The 15,573-nt window shown below is 42.2% G+C and overlaps 1 protein-coding gene across 1 annotated transcript in view; it reads left to right on the top strand.

The window, feature by feature from the left end:
- Nell2 (neural EGFL like 2) overlaps nucleotides 1-15,573 on the top strand; it is a 295,382-nt gene that overhangs the window by 165,547 nt on the left and 114,262 nt on the right. The gene's annotated exons all lie outside the window — the stretch shown is intronic.

The raw sequence follows: 15,573 nt of genomic DNA, 5'->3' as shown, positions 1-15,573 counted from the left end.
CCCCCATGTTTGCATGGATGGAACCCCCATCTCATACACACTGGTACCTCCTGAGAGCAGCTGTATGTAGTTCTGCATCTGGAATAGTTACATGCTGCTGGAACAGAGGTGCGGAGAGAGCAGCTGGATTCTCAAGTGTGGATCGAATCTCTCTCCCTGGACACTCCTGTAAGAGAACCTCAGTAGCCCTAATGGTGAGGGTGTGCAGCCTCAGGCACAGGCACTCTGGGAAAGGCAGTAATGGGTGTCGTTCTGAAGTGCAGCAATTCCTGACACTTCCTTCGGCTCTTACATTCCTTCTGCTCCTTTTCTCCATGATGGTCTCTGAGTCTTGAAGGGAATGGTATAGATATTTGGTTATTTTCTTTTACTTGTGGGCCTTGGACCACTGTGCTACAACAAAAATTACTTACACTTCTGGAGTTTGGTAGAAATAATGTACACTAGCTAGTATATACACTAGCCACCACTCACTGCAAGAAGTTTTTCTGACCAAAGCTGACATAAACAATAGTTTTACAGACATAAACACAAAATTTCGAAAGCAAATTGATAGGTGCATAATACTCATTAAGCAGAAACAAACAAACAGACAAACAATAGTATCATTCTGACTCTGGCCTATGACCTCCCTGGACATGGGCTTGTCATTGGATTTGCCCTGCCTGGTGTGAATTTTCTCCTGTGGGAATTTGATCAGACCTCAGATCCCAATAAAAAATAGTAGCTTACAGTCTTAACACTCATACCTTATAACACCATGTGGTCCCCCCTTTCCTGTTATGCCGATAATATAGCTCAAAGATCTGTAGTGGAGTAGGTCCATTGGTGACAGTTCTGTCCCAGCAGTCCATGTAGCATCTCCAGGCACTACATGAGCTAGCCAGCAAGGAAGAAGCTTCTAGATCAGTCCACTTTGGTTTCTCCATGTCTCACATCCGACATAAAGTGTTTCAGCAATATGGACCTACCCTTTAGTTTTAGTAGTCAACCAAAAGCTATGGAGATGGATGGATTGTTTGAGAGTCTCCTTGGCCAACAGGCAGTAGGCAGACAGCCCAATCCTCACACTGAGTTTCATGGTTTCTGGGAGCATTTGTTCCACCATACAAGTATCTTTACTCTTTAGCTGTTATTTTCACCTTTACAGCAGGCAGGTGACAGACAGGCTTTCTCATCCACATTGTGCCTTGCCTTCTGATGTTCTGAAGAATCTTCTAATGGTTATCATAGTGGGTCACGGGCACTATAGCTGAGTAGGGCTGTTGCTTGTGTTCCTCCTTTGGAAGCACGCCGGTGCCTTGTGGTACCACATAGGTAGTGCTCAGGGAAGAGACATTCAGGTTAGTTCTAGCTCAGGGGCTTCTGGGCTTTGTCTAAAATGAATGATGTTTCCACCTCTGGGGCCATCCAAAAGCAGGGGCTGTATGTTTGAGGAGTCTCTTGGTCAAGCCTGACTAACAACTCAAAGGACAGCTTCTTATGTTTGGTGTTGGGTTTCTGCTAGGTGGTTCTTGGCACATGGAGGGGGAGCTGGTAATAACTGTTTTTACAGAGGGTTGGCAGCATCTGCTAAGATTTACTGCCATCTCTTCTAAGAAATAAACAGTTGGCTTCAGGATTCACCAAACTACATCATTCATTTAGGCTTCCACAGTATGCTGTCTCTATGTGACTTAGAGGCTAGATTAGGGAATAGCATTTTTAGGTTTCTTTTGTTCTTTTTCCTTTTTTTTTTCTTTTCTGGTTTTTTGTTTTGTCTTGTTTTATGTGTTTGCTTGTTTCCTTGTATGTCTGATTCCAATTCCATATTTGAGGAAGTCCTTTCTGGAGAGACAACCCAGTCGCAGTTGCAGCTCTTAACATCCTAAGTAGGGATAGTTCAACGACTTCTGCAACTCCCTCATGGTCTTGTTCTATGCATGCTCCTTTCAGACTGCAGTTTGCTCGTGGCTTCGTCTTCAGTTCTCAGGATGCCCCTGTGTGCCTTTGGGTGATCACAATTAAGAGTCACATTTCCTCATAAGACATAGAAGAAGATGGCCCAGGAGGGATTTCTCCCACAGGCTTTTCACACTAGATGGACCACTCAGCCTTAGTTGCATGTGTTGCCTCTTATATCAGGCATACCATGACTACTACATACTATAATTAGGAACACCATTTTAGCCTACGTGGAGAAGGTCAGCCACACATGGATTGCCCCACAGACACTCTAGCCTCGGATATCTTAGCTTCATCTATATGTCTCATCCCCCACACCAGGGACAACACAATTCTCCCTCCCAAATTCATCTTTGGTTCTGTCACATTCATATGTTGCACTGAACTTTTACTGGGAGACACACACACACACATGTCTACTCACCCATGGAAACATAGACAATGGAATAAAGCGACAATTCCACCCAAGTATAGCTTAGTGTATTGGGCTTACTTGTAACAGCATAGGTGACGGGCTACTTACAGGAGTATGGGTGGTCTCCCCACAGCTGTGTCACCCCAACATAGATGATGACTTCCCCATGGCTACATAAATGGAATCTCTCTTCAGTTTCCCTTCCATACTCTATACACTCTAGCACCTCCTAAGAGCTAGCTGGGGCAGAAGGAGGAAGTGGCTGGAAGCTGTGGTGACAGGTTAACAACCTTTCCTATCATTTCTGACAGAGGAACCTCAGACTAATCTTGAAGTCTCTTGTGGGTATCCCAGATACAATGATGACTGCAATGCTCAGGGGACACAGTCCACAGCACCTTGCTTAGGGGAATGTTTAAGCTTCTTGTTGGGAAAAGAAAGACAAGCTGAAGAGCTAAGTCAAGATCATGCTAAGCATATGTGTAGATGTTCTTCCTTTTCTAATCTCATGTGAATTATTAAGGCAACTCCAATAGACAGCCCCCAAATAACACCTTGTGTAATGGAAAAACAATAACACAGAAAGGGCTTCCTCAGTCTCTCACAGGCAGGGATACTGAAGGGCATCAAGAGTCTCCCTCCATACCTTGGTGAAGCGCAGTTGAGCCTACGTTGACGTGCCCCTTCTGTGTGTTTTCTAAAATGCCATTCCTCTCAGTACCATGCAAAGTTTTTCTTAGGGATGTCCTTAGTGTTCATGAAATTTGATTTTGGCTTGTGGATTCATATACATGCATGGGAAAATAAATGGCGTAAGAAAATTAGCTTTAGCACCGTAGACTGCAGAAAACTGAATATGAAACAGGACATTCCTTTGGATTCTACTTTTTAAAAATAATTTATTCATATTACATCTTGGTTACTATCTACCTTTTAATTGGATGATACATAAAAATATCAAAAATCGCTAAAGTCATAAAGTTGGACAGATTCTAAAGATATTTTAAGCCATTTTTTATTCTCTCTCCCAGTTTTATGTTCTTCTCAGGTAAAATGATGTTACACATAATCCAGAGTTCCCAGGAAAGGGCAGCCTACCACACACCCTGGCCAAAAATAAAAACTATGAATGTATACTAGGAAAGACACTCTGTGGTACCTCTGGCTGAGGTGTCATCCTGCGGAGTTGTATAATTGTCCATCCAGAGTCATTACTGCAGTGACACTACTGGACACAAGTGACATTCTACATACCAAAGAAAAGGGAGGCTCATCCTTTAAACCAAACTCATTTTTTTTTTTTTTACTTAAAACATAGTAGCAGTGAAAAGTAATGAGAAAGGACATCTCTTTCTGTGGGGCATAGCTAAATGCATCTTGCAGGTAGAAAGGTGTCTAATAGAGGTGCCAATGGGCATACAGAGCCCTACTCTTTTGCCAATTCAACTTAAAGATTTATAAATTATGATAACAATTCTCTTTTTCCTTGATGAAACTTTTAAGCAGAGTGGGTGGCAGAGTGTCTTGAAAGAGGGCAATAGAGATGGTTTTAAACATAACAGTAATATGACATAAATGCCTTAAAAATAGAGAATAGAACCCACAGCTTACTATATTAATGATAATGTCAATAAATACAAGTTTTGTGTAAATGGTTAACAACAACAACAGAAACCAAAAAAGCCCTAGGATCCGCCCTTTCCAACCTACTGCCTCTAAGAAAGGGACAGCTGAAGTTGTGACTCTTAAAAGTAAGAGTTCTACTTGTTTCTGACTCCTCTGATGATAGGCACTCAGACACTCAGGAAAGCATTGAGGATGTTTTCCCATTCCAGTGATTCTCCACTCTTCGTATAATAATACAATGTGTTCCAGGCTTTGACTAGGAGATCCATGCTGATGTTTCTCCAGGGCACGCACTTCCAGAGGTTCATTTCTGTTCTTAGTCTGTGTGTTGGCTTCAGTGAATCCAGCTGTCAGCTTTACCCCAGTATGGCACAGTTCTTGTGTTGCCTTTTTATCTCTCATTGCAAGTTCCTTTCGAATGAAGTCCCACCCACCACTGTTTGTTTCTGACCACTGAGGGGGAATTTCCCTTAGGATCCCAGAGCATCTCATGAGATGGATAAAAAGTGTCTTTTCAGCAGGGTGCAAAGGAAAGCTGGGGTCATTTGCAGACAAGCTGCATGAGCTAAGGCTTTTGGGCTGATTAGAGAAGAACCAAGACTTTAAAAGCCTGGCAGAAGACAGGAACATGGTTCGTTAATGAGGCACTGGCCTTTTCAACTAACACATTTGCTCTGCTTACTTTACTGAGGAGAAACTTTTCTGGCCCTTAAATTCCCATCTATTGTAAGTGAGTCTACCAGCTTAATCACTTATTGCTGTACCCAGAAGCTGGGTTTCTGGGGCAGTGTGAATAGCTTTTAGTTTTTATCTAGAGTCAGGTGAGTACATTGAAAACAAGGTTAGGCCAGCCCCCTCCAGCACTTCTCCACTGATAGCCTCTGTGTAAAAGGCTCAAAGATGAACCTGCTCCCTGGGTTTGTCTTATGCCTAAATCCATTTAGCATATCGCTCTTTAGGAGACACTGTGAGATCTGAAGAGGACTCAGCCTCTCTGAGAAGGGTTGCAGTTGAATGGCTCTGAGTTTAGTGACTAGCAAATCCTGCTGCAATTGATGTAGCCTGAAGTGAGTGTCTGTGGCACTGTGGAGCCATCTCCCCATTCCTCATTTGTGGCTGAATTCCAAAGTTTTCTCTTCTTCACTTTTTTTGTAGCTGCAGTTGTGAATATGTTTTATACTTGTATGTGTCTCTCTCTTGCTGTTGAAGAGTCCTCTGCGTAACAGAAATGGCACTTTTAATTATACCCAGAAGACACTTAGAGCTGCCTGTCTCAACTGAAAATCCATCACAGGCATTTAAAAAAATACTTCAAGAACAATACATATGGCTTTACCATCCAGGTCTAATTGATACAGGAAGCTCTCTGTCTTGAGACTCTCACACAGCTACTAGTGTGGACACCTTGTATGCCAGAGTAACTACTTCCTATGGTTGGTTGAGCATTTGAAAACTTCAAGCACTTTGAATTAGGTTTTCCCTATGCTGCTAAGGTTGAAGGAGCAGAAGAATCCTTGAGGGAAATTCTATTCTAAGCTCTGGAGTTTCTCAGATGAGGCCATGAAGCCCTCTGACATTGGCTGCCTACCAGGAGTTGCATGGCGAAAGGCAGCACGAAACAAAAAGACAAGCCTGTGCAATCTTGGGTTGGGCCAGGCATTGGCTGGACGTTCCCTCTATCCCTGCTCTGTCTTCTTCCCTGCACATCTTGTAACCAGAGTAAATTTTGGGTCAAAATTTTTGTAGGAGGCTGTCTCCACTAGGAGTTTCATCTAGTTAGTGGGTGTCCTATTCAGTCTCTATAGCCCCAGCTACTAGGAGTCTTTGCTAGAGTCCCCCTCATATCCTCCAAGGAGCCTACCCTGGCTTAGGTCTCCAGCTTACCAAATAGATGCCGCTGCCCACAGTTCCTCTTTTCTCGTCAGGCCCTCTGTCCTCCTACCCCTGCCCTGTTCAGGTCTGATCTCCACCCTCATGTCTCTGCACTCCCTCTACTACCTTGTTACCTATCTTCGACCACTACCTCAGTCTATTCTGTTCCCCCTTCTGAGTGAGATTTAAACATCCTCCCCTGGATCCTCCCCTGGATGTTACTTATCTTCTTTGGGTCTGTGCATTGTAGTATGTTTATCGTGTAGTATGTGGTTAAAATCTGCTTATAAGTGAGTATATACCATGTGTGTCTTTCTGAGTCTGAGTTACTTCACACAGGATGATCTTTTCTAGTTCCATTCATTTGCCTGAAATTTCATGATTTTTTTTCTTTTTTGCTTTTAATAGATGAGTAGTATTATATTATGTAAATGTCCCACACTTTCCTTATCCATTCTTTGGTTGAGGGACATCTAGGTCATTTCCAGATTCCAGGAACTACAAATAGTCCTCCTGTATACAGAGGACAAACAGGCTGAGAAACCAGTTAGAGACACTACACCCATCACAATAGCCACAAATAATATAAAGTATCTTGGTGCAACTCTAACAGGGCTAGTTAAAGACGTGTAAGACAACAACTTCAAGTCTCTGAAGAAAGAAATTGAAGAAGATATCAGAAGATGGAAAGATCTTCCATGTTCATGCACCAGTAGGATTAATATAGTAAAAATGGCCATCTTACCAAAAGCAATCTACAGATTCAGTGCAATCCCCATCAAAATATTGACAAAATTCTTTACAGACCTAAAGATAATAATTCCAAACTTCATGTGGAAAACCTAAAAAAAAAAAAAAAAAAACAGAATAGCTAAAGCAATCTAATACAATAATAGAATTTCTGGATGTATCTCCATCCTTGACTTCACGCTATGCTATAGAGCAGTAGTAATGAAAACTGCGTGGTACTGGCATTGCTTGATCAATGGAATCAATTGAAAGACCGAGAAATAAACCCACACACCTATGTACACTTTATTTTTGACAAAGGAGTCCAAACCATACAATGGAAAAAGAAAGCAACTTCAACAAATGGTGCTGGCCTAATTGGATATCTACATGTAGAAACATCAAACCTTCTTGTAGGCTCTTGGTTTATCAGCTTCAACTGCAAGAGAAATCTCTCAGTGCCCCCAGCCCCAACACACACATAGTACCAACCCTGAATCAGTAATTAGTAGAAGTGTCCCCTTGGTTTCCAATGTGGTCGTACAGCTACTGTGATGATCCAGTTGACCGTTTTCACAAATGCTACAGCGGATCAATCTTTTATAAGCTCGTTAACATAATTTATTTCCAATAAGATTCTATCATATTTCTAGTTAGTGATTCATAATTTTTCTCCTTTCCACATCTGTTATAGAAGAAAGACTTGGTATACCGAAAAGGAGAAGGAGTGAGGAGGGAGGGAGGAGAGAGACCTGGGAAATACAGCAGGGAGAGATAAAGGGAAGGGGAAGAGAAAAGGAAATGAGAGAACAGGACAGGAGAAGGGGAGGGATAAAGAAAGCCTTTGCATGACCTGACTCAAAACAGTCAAAGTTCATTCTTTACGGTCTTTACAACGATACAATTTTTATGCATTGCTTTTTTTTATTCTTGGTTACTGTTCTAAACAAATGGTTTCTTTGCTTACTGACATGGGCATAAACCAAATTAAGTAAGTCGTGAATCCTACAGGGCACATCTTCTTGGCCCAGGCTGTATGTAATAAATAGATCAAAAGTAAAACATCTGAAAAATAAAGATAAAACCAAGAATTTTATATTACTGAAAGGTAGACACCTGAGTGGCAAGACCTGTGGCTCAGAGAATCCTCCTATACCTGTGATTGATTGTTACAATGAGAAAGGGTTTATGTTGTGGTTGTTTGCCCATAACCTTCCTAACATCACGTGGGTCTTAGAATGCAAGCAGGGGGGATGAGAACGATGGGCTGATGAAAAGCACCACAAAGCCATAGCTTACCCTGCTTAGGAAGTCAGTTGTCCCTGTGGGATGGCGGTTGTCATACAGGGAAGGCTGCCTGCCCACTTGCCAGAAGTTGGCTGACAGCTTGTTTATCACCACTACAGGGGTCAGGAGGATGCTGTGGGGGGTCCTTGGGATAGGGGTCTGGGTTGCTACTATGTTTCTTACAGCCTAACTGTCCTTTTGAGGAAATGATTTATTTCCCTGGGACTCTTGACTGCATGTTATCTCTCATTACTTTTCAAATGGATCATCAGTTCTCTGTTGGAACTCAGCACTGCATGATACTAAGGGCTAGGCTCATGCCTAAGTTGAGAAAGTGTGCATTCGTATCCTGGATCAGGGTTATATGACACAGTTATTTTGTTACTTTTCCTGCTTGCTTTCATGCCGTCTTTAGGCTCTGTGCAATGAGTGATGCTCTCTTAACTCCTTTAGTTACCCAGTGCCTTTCTGTTACCCTTTGCTGATAGAAAGGAGCCCTTTTCACCAGGACACACCTCAAACTAATTTCTTTGCTCTTCTTTCTGCAATAAATGCACCTTTGCTTGCCTACACGTTTGTATATCGTGTGTGTGTGGGTGCGTGCGTGCGTGCGTGCGTGCGTGTGTGTGTGTGTGTGTGCACGCGCGAGCATGCCTGATGCCTGCAGTGGTCAGAAGAGGTATTGGGTCACCTGCATCTCTAGTTACAATCATAGTAACTTTGAGCAACCATGTGGGTGCTGCAAAGTGAGCCCGAGTCTTCTAGAAAACTAGCCAATGTTTTTAACCACTGAACCATTTCTCTAGCCCCCAGAAAAAAAATTAAAGACACCAAAAGTAACTATAAAGGAAAATAGTAGAATGTAAACCATATTAAATATTTAAATATATGTTTGTATATGAGGGCATGTGCCTATAATTCAGCACGTGTACACACACACACACACACACACACACACACACACATATTCATTCTTAATCTATGACAGCACAGACATGACAGATCAATGAAGAAAAAAGCTACCTAATAGATGTGTTGGGATAACCAGGCACACACATGGAAAAATAAAATTACATTCATCCTTCGTGCCATGAAGTATTAATTAAATGACTATGACAACAAAATAATAAAATTACAAAAAAGGAATCATAGCTATCATTAAAGCATGGAAGAAAATTCTGATTTAGACTACTTGTTATTTCATGTATATAAGTGTGTTTACTTACATGTTTGTAAAAATAAAAGAAGGATAAGGGGGAAGAGAAGGAGAAAGAGACAGAGAGAGGAGGCTGATCTTAGTTTACCTCGTGCTTTTGTTTGTGGGGGCCCCAAAGTCCCTGCAGCGCACTTCCTGGCTGTGGCTACTTCTGTTGTCCTGGGGTCTTCTGCTGCGGGCCTTGATCCATGCCACATACCTTAGCACAGAGAATTCTGGAAGACAATGGACTTTTGTTGTTGCTGTTAAGCAAAGCGCCCTTTTTGCTTCTGTTTCTAAGGAAGCACTTAACTTTCCACAGTGTTTTCTCTCCTGTGCTCACTTCATGACGTGTTGTGGTTACTCAGTCGCTGCTAGTATCTAACATGGTCAGAGCAACGGACCCCGTTACATGAGCATTCGGGTTCTGTCCACTGGGCTTATTTAATGTGTTCACTATGTAGACAGAGCGGTGAATTTCATTGTGATGTAAGTTTGCTTTGCTTTGCTTTGTTATAGTCGCCTTTCTAGCATCTTGGATGCTGTTGTCAACTCAATGATTAGTTCCTGCAAGACAGACAAGGATACAAGCCGCTACTGAGCCATGCCTGTCCTTTTCTCAACTAGCTGCCATATGTATTTCTTAAAATTATCTATCAATTGTTAGAGAAAGTAATTTGTATTAAATACTTAAAATATCTTGAGCCAGTCAGTGGTGGCACACCCTTTAATATCAGTACCTGCGAAGCAGAAAAAGGTGGGTCTTTGAGTTCAAGAACAGTCTAGTCTACATACTTAGTTTTAAGATAGCCAAGGATGCACAAAGAAACTATTGCAAATACTCCTTGATAAATTTATCAAAGCTACAATTCCTGAGCAAGATACATAATTTATCGTGTGTGTCTGTATCAAGGTAATTACTAGTGTATGAATGGTAAAGGAGTTGAGAGTTGTGGGGCAGTGGCATAGAGGATAGAGGCCACGAGAAGTCCTTTGTGAAAACAGTTACAGGAAGTGGAAATGAGTATATCAGTTTTTACAAAATGCCCTAGATAAAGCTATTCTAGATACAAAATGCCCGGCTCAGGAAAGATGTTGAACAAGCATTAGCTGCCTTATTATTGGTGCTATTGTTGTTAGACAGGCTATGTTCTTGAAGAAATGTTTTATTTCTCTGGGATCCTTCTGTCTCAGTGCTTTTCAGTGGTTATTTTTAAAGTGGGTCATTAATTTCAAAAAGTAGACAGCTTCCTTGGAAAGTTGGCTAACTTGTTAGTTATTAAGCTGTGCTTACTTGGTACCTATGAATAGAGACTTTTAAAAAAGACAAAGAAACTCAGGTGTAAAGGAAGAGCATCTTCTCAAGGAGTGAAACTTCTTCCTAAGATAGGGATGCTCCTGGTGCTGTGGAGACCCAGTGCTGGATCAAGGAGAAATGGATGCATCCGGGCCCCTGCTTGGACACACACCTGCTCAGAGTAGAGAAATAAACCACTAGAGAACTAGGGGATATGGTTTGGTCTCCAGAAGATAGATTGATGAGCCTGGTTTCCTCCGTATGAATTTCCTTTCTAAGGAATCCCAGCAAATCTACAGCCAGACAGTCCTTTCATTTGGCTATGAATTTCCATGGCTGTTAGAAAACATTTCCCTGACTAATCATTTCATATCATGTTTTCTTGACATTGCAAGCTATAATAAATTACAGCGTATGTCAACCTTTACATAAGGCATGAAACTCAGAACGTTTAGGTTTGAAAATTTACAAATATCTCTCCTGAAGCAAAATGATGTCTCATTTGCCTCCTGTAGCTCACTATATATTATTATACTTTGTAGTTATGACTAAATAACTTAAAATACAAACACAAAGGTTACAAAGCAAATTAAACTACTATGCCCCAGGATTAAAAGAATTAATGATGACAAGTTATTTCTAAAAACCATCACCTGAGGGTAGAGATGCAGCACAGTGGGTAAAAGTGGTTATTACTGCAAAGACTAGGATATAGGTTAGAATCCTTAGTTACCTACATTAAGAGCATGGCATGGACGTGATGACCTAGCATCCAGCTTTGGACCCTGGAGCCTATTGGCTAGACAGCATAGGTTAAAAGCCAAGTACATGGTTCAGTGAGAGAAGCTTTCTCCTGGTAGAAGGCACCAAGTAATAAAAGATACTGTATGGCTTCCTCTGGTGTCTACATACCTGAATACCCATGTCATGGCCAGAACATTTGACATACACATACACACACACACACACACACACACATGCACACGCATGTACACACACACAGTATAAACTAAAAAGCATTATCCAGGAAGCATTTCCGTGATAGCGTGTACCATAGTTCCCAGGAAAGGTTGATGTTTAGGAAACCGTAGACAGTCGTAAGAACTTGCAGAAAGGAAACGTGTCTGCACAGCTAGCAAGCGGCCAAGGCTACGTGCTTACCTGTTTTCTGAGCCACATATGTGTATGCATACAATTAGCACTGGGCTCAGAAAGGAATGGCCTTAAAGGCTTAGGTGAGAGAATTGCCTTTTGGAAGATGAAAAGCTCAGGAGGAATCTGTTTGGAATCTGTCAGTGAGTGGAGAAAGCTCAAGAGCTCAGACATTGCAAGTTTCTGGGCTTGTCAGAGCCTCTGTGCTCTGTGACAGCGCAGCTGTCCTCTCCAGCTCAGACCTCCAGCCTCGCTGGCTACAGTTTGATCTTCAGAGTTCTGTTGCTATGCTAGCCTGCCTCTCTGAGAGCCCACCTGCGCACTGAGCACACAGATGACAGGAGTGGCCTCATTAGCAAGTCTCACCCACTTTGCCTTGGTTAGCCACTAAACCCTAATTCAATCCTTGTTCCAGATGGATGTGTATTGTTTGAATGATCTTTCAAGGTTTCTTTATTTGAGAGGCATGGAGTTGAAAATCCACAGGGGGAATACAAAGATCACCCATGCCAGCAGTGTAGCAATAGCTGTGTCTTAGCAGCAGACGCCCAGGGAGGACAGGATTGCTGAAGCTCTGCAGACACTTTCCTTCCCTTCTTGAGAACTGACAGATGACTCTCAGACCTTCTCCCTCCCTCGTACTTTTGATCACTTTATGGCAGAGTTCATCTTCTAGTTCAGTTGCTGGTATAATCCTGTGGGGGGTGGCATTGCCTGATCTTGCTGTCCTCTCTCCTCTCCAAGCCCAGGGCACCTCAGCAGTGTTACAGGTAAAGCACATCATAGACTGGGTATCCGGAGATGCACATTATAGACTGGGTATCCAGAGATGCACATCATAGACTGGATGTCCAGAGATGCACATCATAGACTGGGTATCTGGAGATGAGTTTTCTTGTCAAATCAAAACCCTTACTGTGCTTCTGTGTTTCTGCTGAGTGTAGCATGTCCTCATGGTCTGGACGAGGGACAGGTTTTACTGTCTTTCTTTTGTCCCTTATTTTTGTGGTTAATTCTCGCTTTCTGTTCCCCTTTAAGAGGTTTCCTTTTGCTTAACTAATGCTATTTTATTAAATACAATACCTTAGGTCTAGTTGTCTACTGCTATGAAACAGAGAATATCAAGCATAGAAATGTAAGCAGCGAACACAGCATCTTTCAGAGTTGGTATTCTGAGGACCCAGGCACTGCATAACTGAGTGGTCAGTTTCAGGGGCTCTCACGCTGCAGTCAAGGTGTTTGGAAGAAGTGGGGAAGCATTCACTCCAAGTTTACCTATTTTGTTGTTGACTGATACAGTTCCCCACTGGTACCTGAGGGTAGATTGCCCTTAGCTCCTCACCGCATGGCATGGACTCTCTAATATAATAAACTTCTCTGTCCATCAATGCTGTTACAGGAACAAGCCTGCTAACAGGATGAAATCACCTTAATGCAGACCTGGCAATTTGTTGCCTCTTCCATAGTCTATTGCTTTTAAAAGCAAGTCACTGGGTCTAGCCCACACTATGGGCAGAGGGGGTTTCACAAAGTATTGCATGCCAGCCTATTTAGGCTACAGCAGAGGCTGACTACTATATGTGTTGACTGTATGGGAGAAATTACTCCCCCAATTATGGTAAGCATGAGTAAGCAGCACCAAGCTGAATAAGAGAAGAAAGCTGGGGCTTTAAAAGTCTATTAAGGACTGTGTAGTAAAGGAAAATTCATGCTGTCCATTTCTTTCCTTTTCTTTCCACCAGGATTATGATATGGCTACTGGTAGGGTTATTATCCTATCTAACAAATCCTATCTGAGTCAACATCATTGTTAAGCATAGTACCATTAGTAACTAAGAAGCATGCCCGGGCACTGTGGGAATCTAGGGGAGGCCATGGATGGTCTGCTGGAATCCTGCCTGTACATACTGACTAAGTGACATTGAAATTAAGGTTTTCACAAGAGGCTATTTGTAGGTTATCTGGATATCTGCTGAGACGGGGTAAACCAGTTTTCCTTAGCTGAGTGACTCTAGGTATATCAACCATACTCAGGGAAGAGTCCATGCCTAAGAATAATTGGCCAACACAAAAGGCTTTGTGTGTTTTTTGTTTCGTTCTCTTTGGTTCGGTTGGTTGTTTGCTTGGTTTTCTCATGGTTTGTTTGTTTGTTTGTTGTATTATTGGTTTTTGTGTTTATTTTTATTTTCATTTTTGTTTTCTGTTTTTTTTTTTTTTTCCTTTGAGAGAGATAGAGACAGAGAGGGAGCTGGCTGGGCAGAAAGGCGGAGGCAGATCTGTGAGTAGCTGAGGGAGGGGTGAGAATATGACCAAAAAATTATATGAAAAAATAAACATATTAAGAAGAAAAATATGGTTTTTAAAAGATAAATAGTCATTTCAAGAGAGGAAGATGAAGACATGAGGGAAAGCAGTTTAAGAAATAGGAAGAGGAGGCTGACAGGTGACTTGGCTCCTGTAATCTTAGTGAGGATGGAGTTGCCAGAGATAAAGCTGGGCTTGTAGAAACGCAAAGGCATGGTTTATGGTTCCTGAAACACTCAGGCAATCTCTGAAGTCCCGAGGAAGGTTTGTGTTGACCTGTTGGTGCTTTGTTTCTGTTGTGTGCTCTTGTTTTTCTCTCTGAATGAAACTTGTTTATTTAATCGACTGTACTTTACACAGCCAGTACTGGCCTCCATTAAAGGGACAGTGCTTTCACTTTCAAAAGGGCAGAAGACTTGTCACTCTTGGAGTTCCATGAAAGCAGATTTTCAGTGTCGACTAATGAAAAGTCATTTTCCAAATTCTCAGAATACAGCTGCATTTTTTAAACGAACTGAGGCGTGTTTTAAAAACATGCCTCAAAGCATGCCTCACACAGATTCCTGCATGCACTTCCGGCCGTCAATCCATCTGTCCATCAATCCATCCAGCCATCCACCCATGAAATGTAGATAAGGCAAAACAACAGCAGCAGAAAGCAAACAGAACACAACTGCAACTATAAGGCTCACAACGTCCTGCTAATTTAGCCAAATCAATTGACATGCTCTCCTTGGCCCTCTTTTCCCCATGAGCATTTGTGGTGTTTTAGCTTCTGCCTGACATCTTACGTAAGCATCTTAAGTTTGAATTGTTCTACTCTTAATTGGATATGCTCTTGGGAAATTTACCTCAATCTCTCACCTTTTAGTGGAATATTACACTTATTATATGTTGCTTTAAATACATGGGAGGAATCATGCTAAGTAAGTGACATGAGAGCTGAACCCAGGACTAGTGTACCCGGCCATGTATATCACCCTCATCTGCAGCCCCGTGAATCTGTGACTTTCCGTAGCAAAGGGACCTTTCAGGTGTGAGTAATGTTAAGGACTTTAAAATAGAGAATTATCCCGGATTGTCTCCATGGGTCCAGTATCATCACGAGTCATTAAAAGACAGGAATTTTCCGAGCTGTGGCCAGAGAGAAGCACAAATTCTGAGACTGTAAGGGAGCTATAGTATAACTGTGAAGATGAGGAGGGGTCCTAGCAGGAATGCAGGCTGCCTCAGAAGCAGGAGAAAGCCAGAGCCAGCCTTTGCCCCAGGCCTCAGGAGCACAGCCTATGCACACTGGCTTCAACCAGGCCACCCTGTGTAGGACGCCGAGCCTGCAGAACTGTAGAAGCCCGTGCTATTTTAAGCTGTTGGCTTTTAATTGCTGTAATGGAAACAGAATAAAAATGGGAATACAAACTAGCACAGTGCTCTTATTAGATAATACTGTTGAGTTCTCTGCAACTGTATTTTAAAGGGATGCACTGTGCCTGTTTTCTTCTGGTTATTGAGGAGAATTGGTCATTCTGGAACAAGTGTGGTATCTGCAGGGAGAGCTGCATAATCTGTTAAGGGGAAGAGCCCGTTTTATGCTCAGATTGCTTACGCTCACAATTGGCTGCCTTTTGCCTTATTGTCATTTGCTGTAAATATTAAGGTGCTAATTTCTAGCTCCATTTATCTTCCAGTAACATAAATTCACAGCAGTCACACAGACATAGAACAGGGGCTTACCTCAACCATGGGAAATTCAGA

This window comes from Acomys russatus, chromosome 17 (genome assembly GCF_903995435.1).
Source record: "Acomys russatus chromosome 17, mAcoRus1.1, whole genome shotgun sequence".
NCBI lineage: Eukaryota > Metazoa > Chordata > Mammalia > Rodentia > Muridae > Acomys > Acomys russatus.
This window is presented reverse-complemented; position numbering and strand designations above follow the sequence as displayed.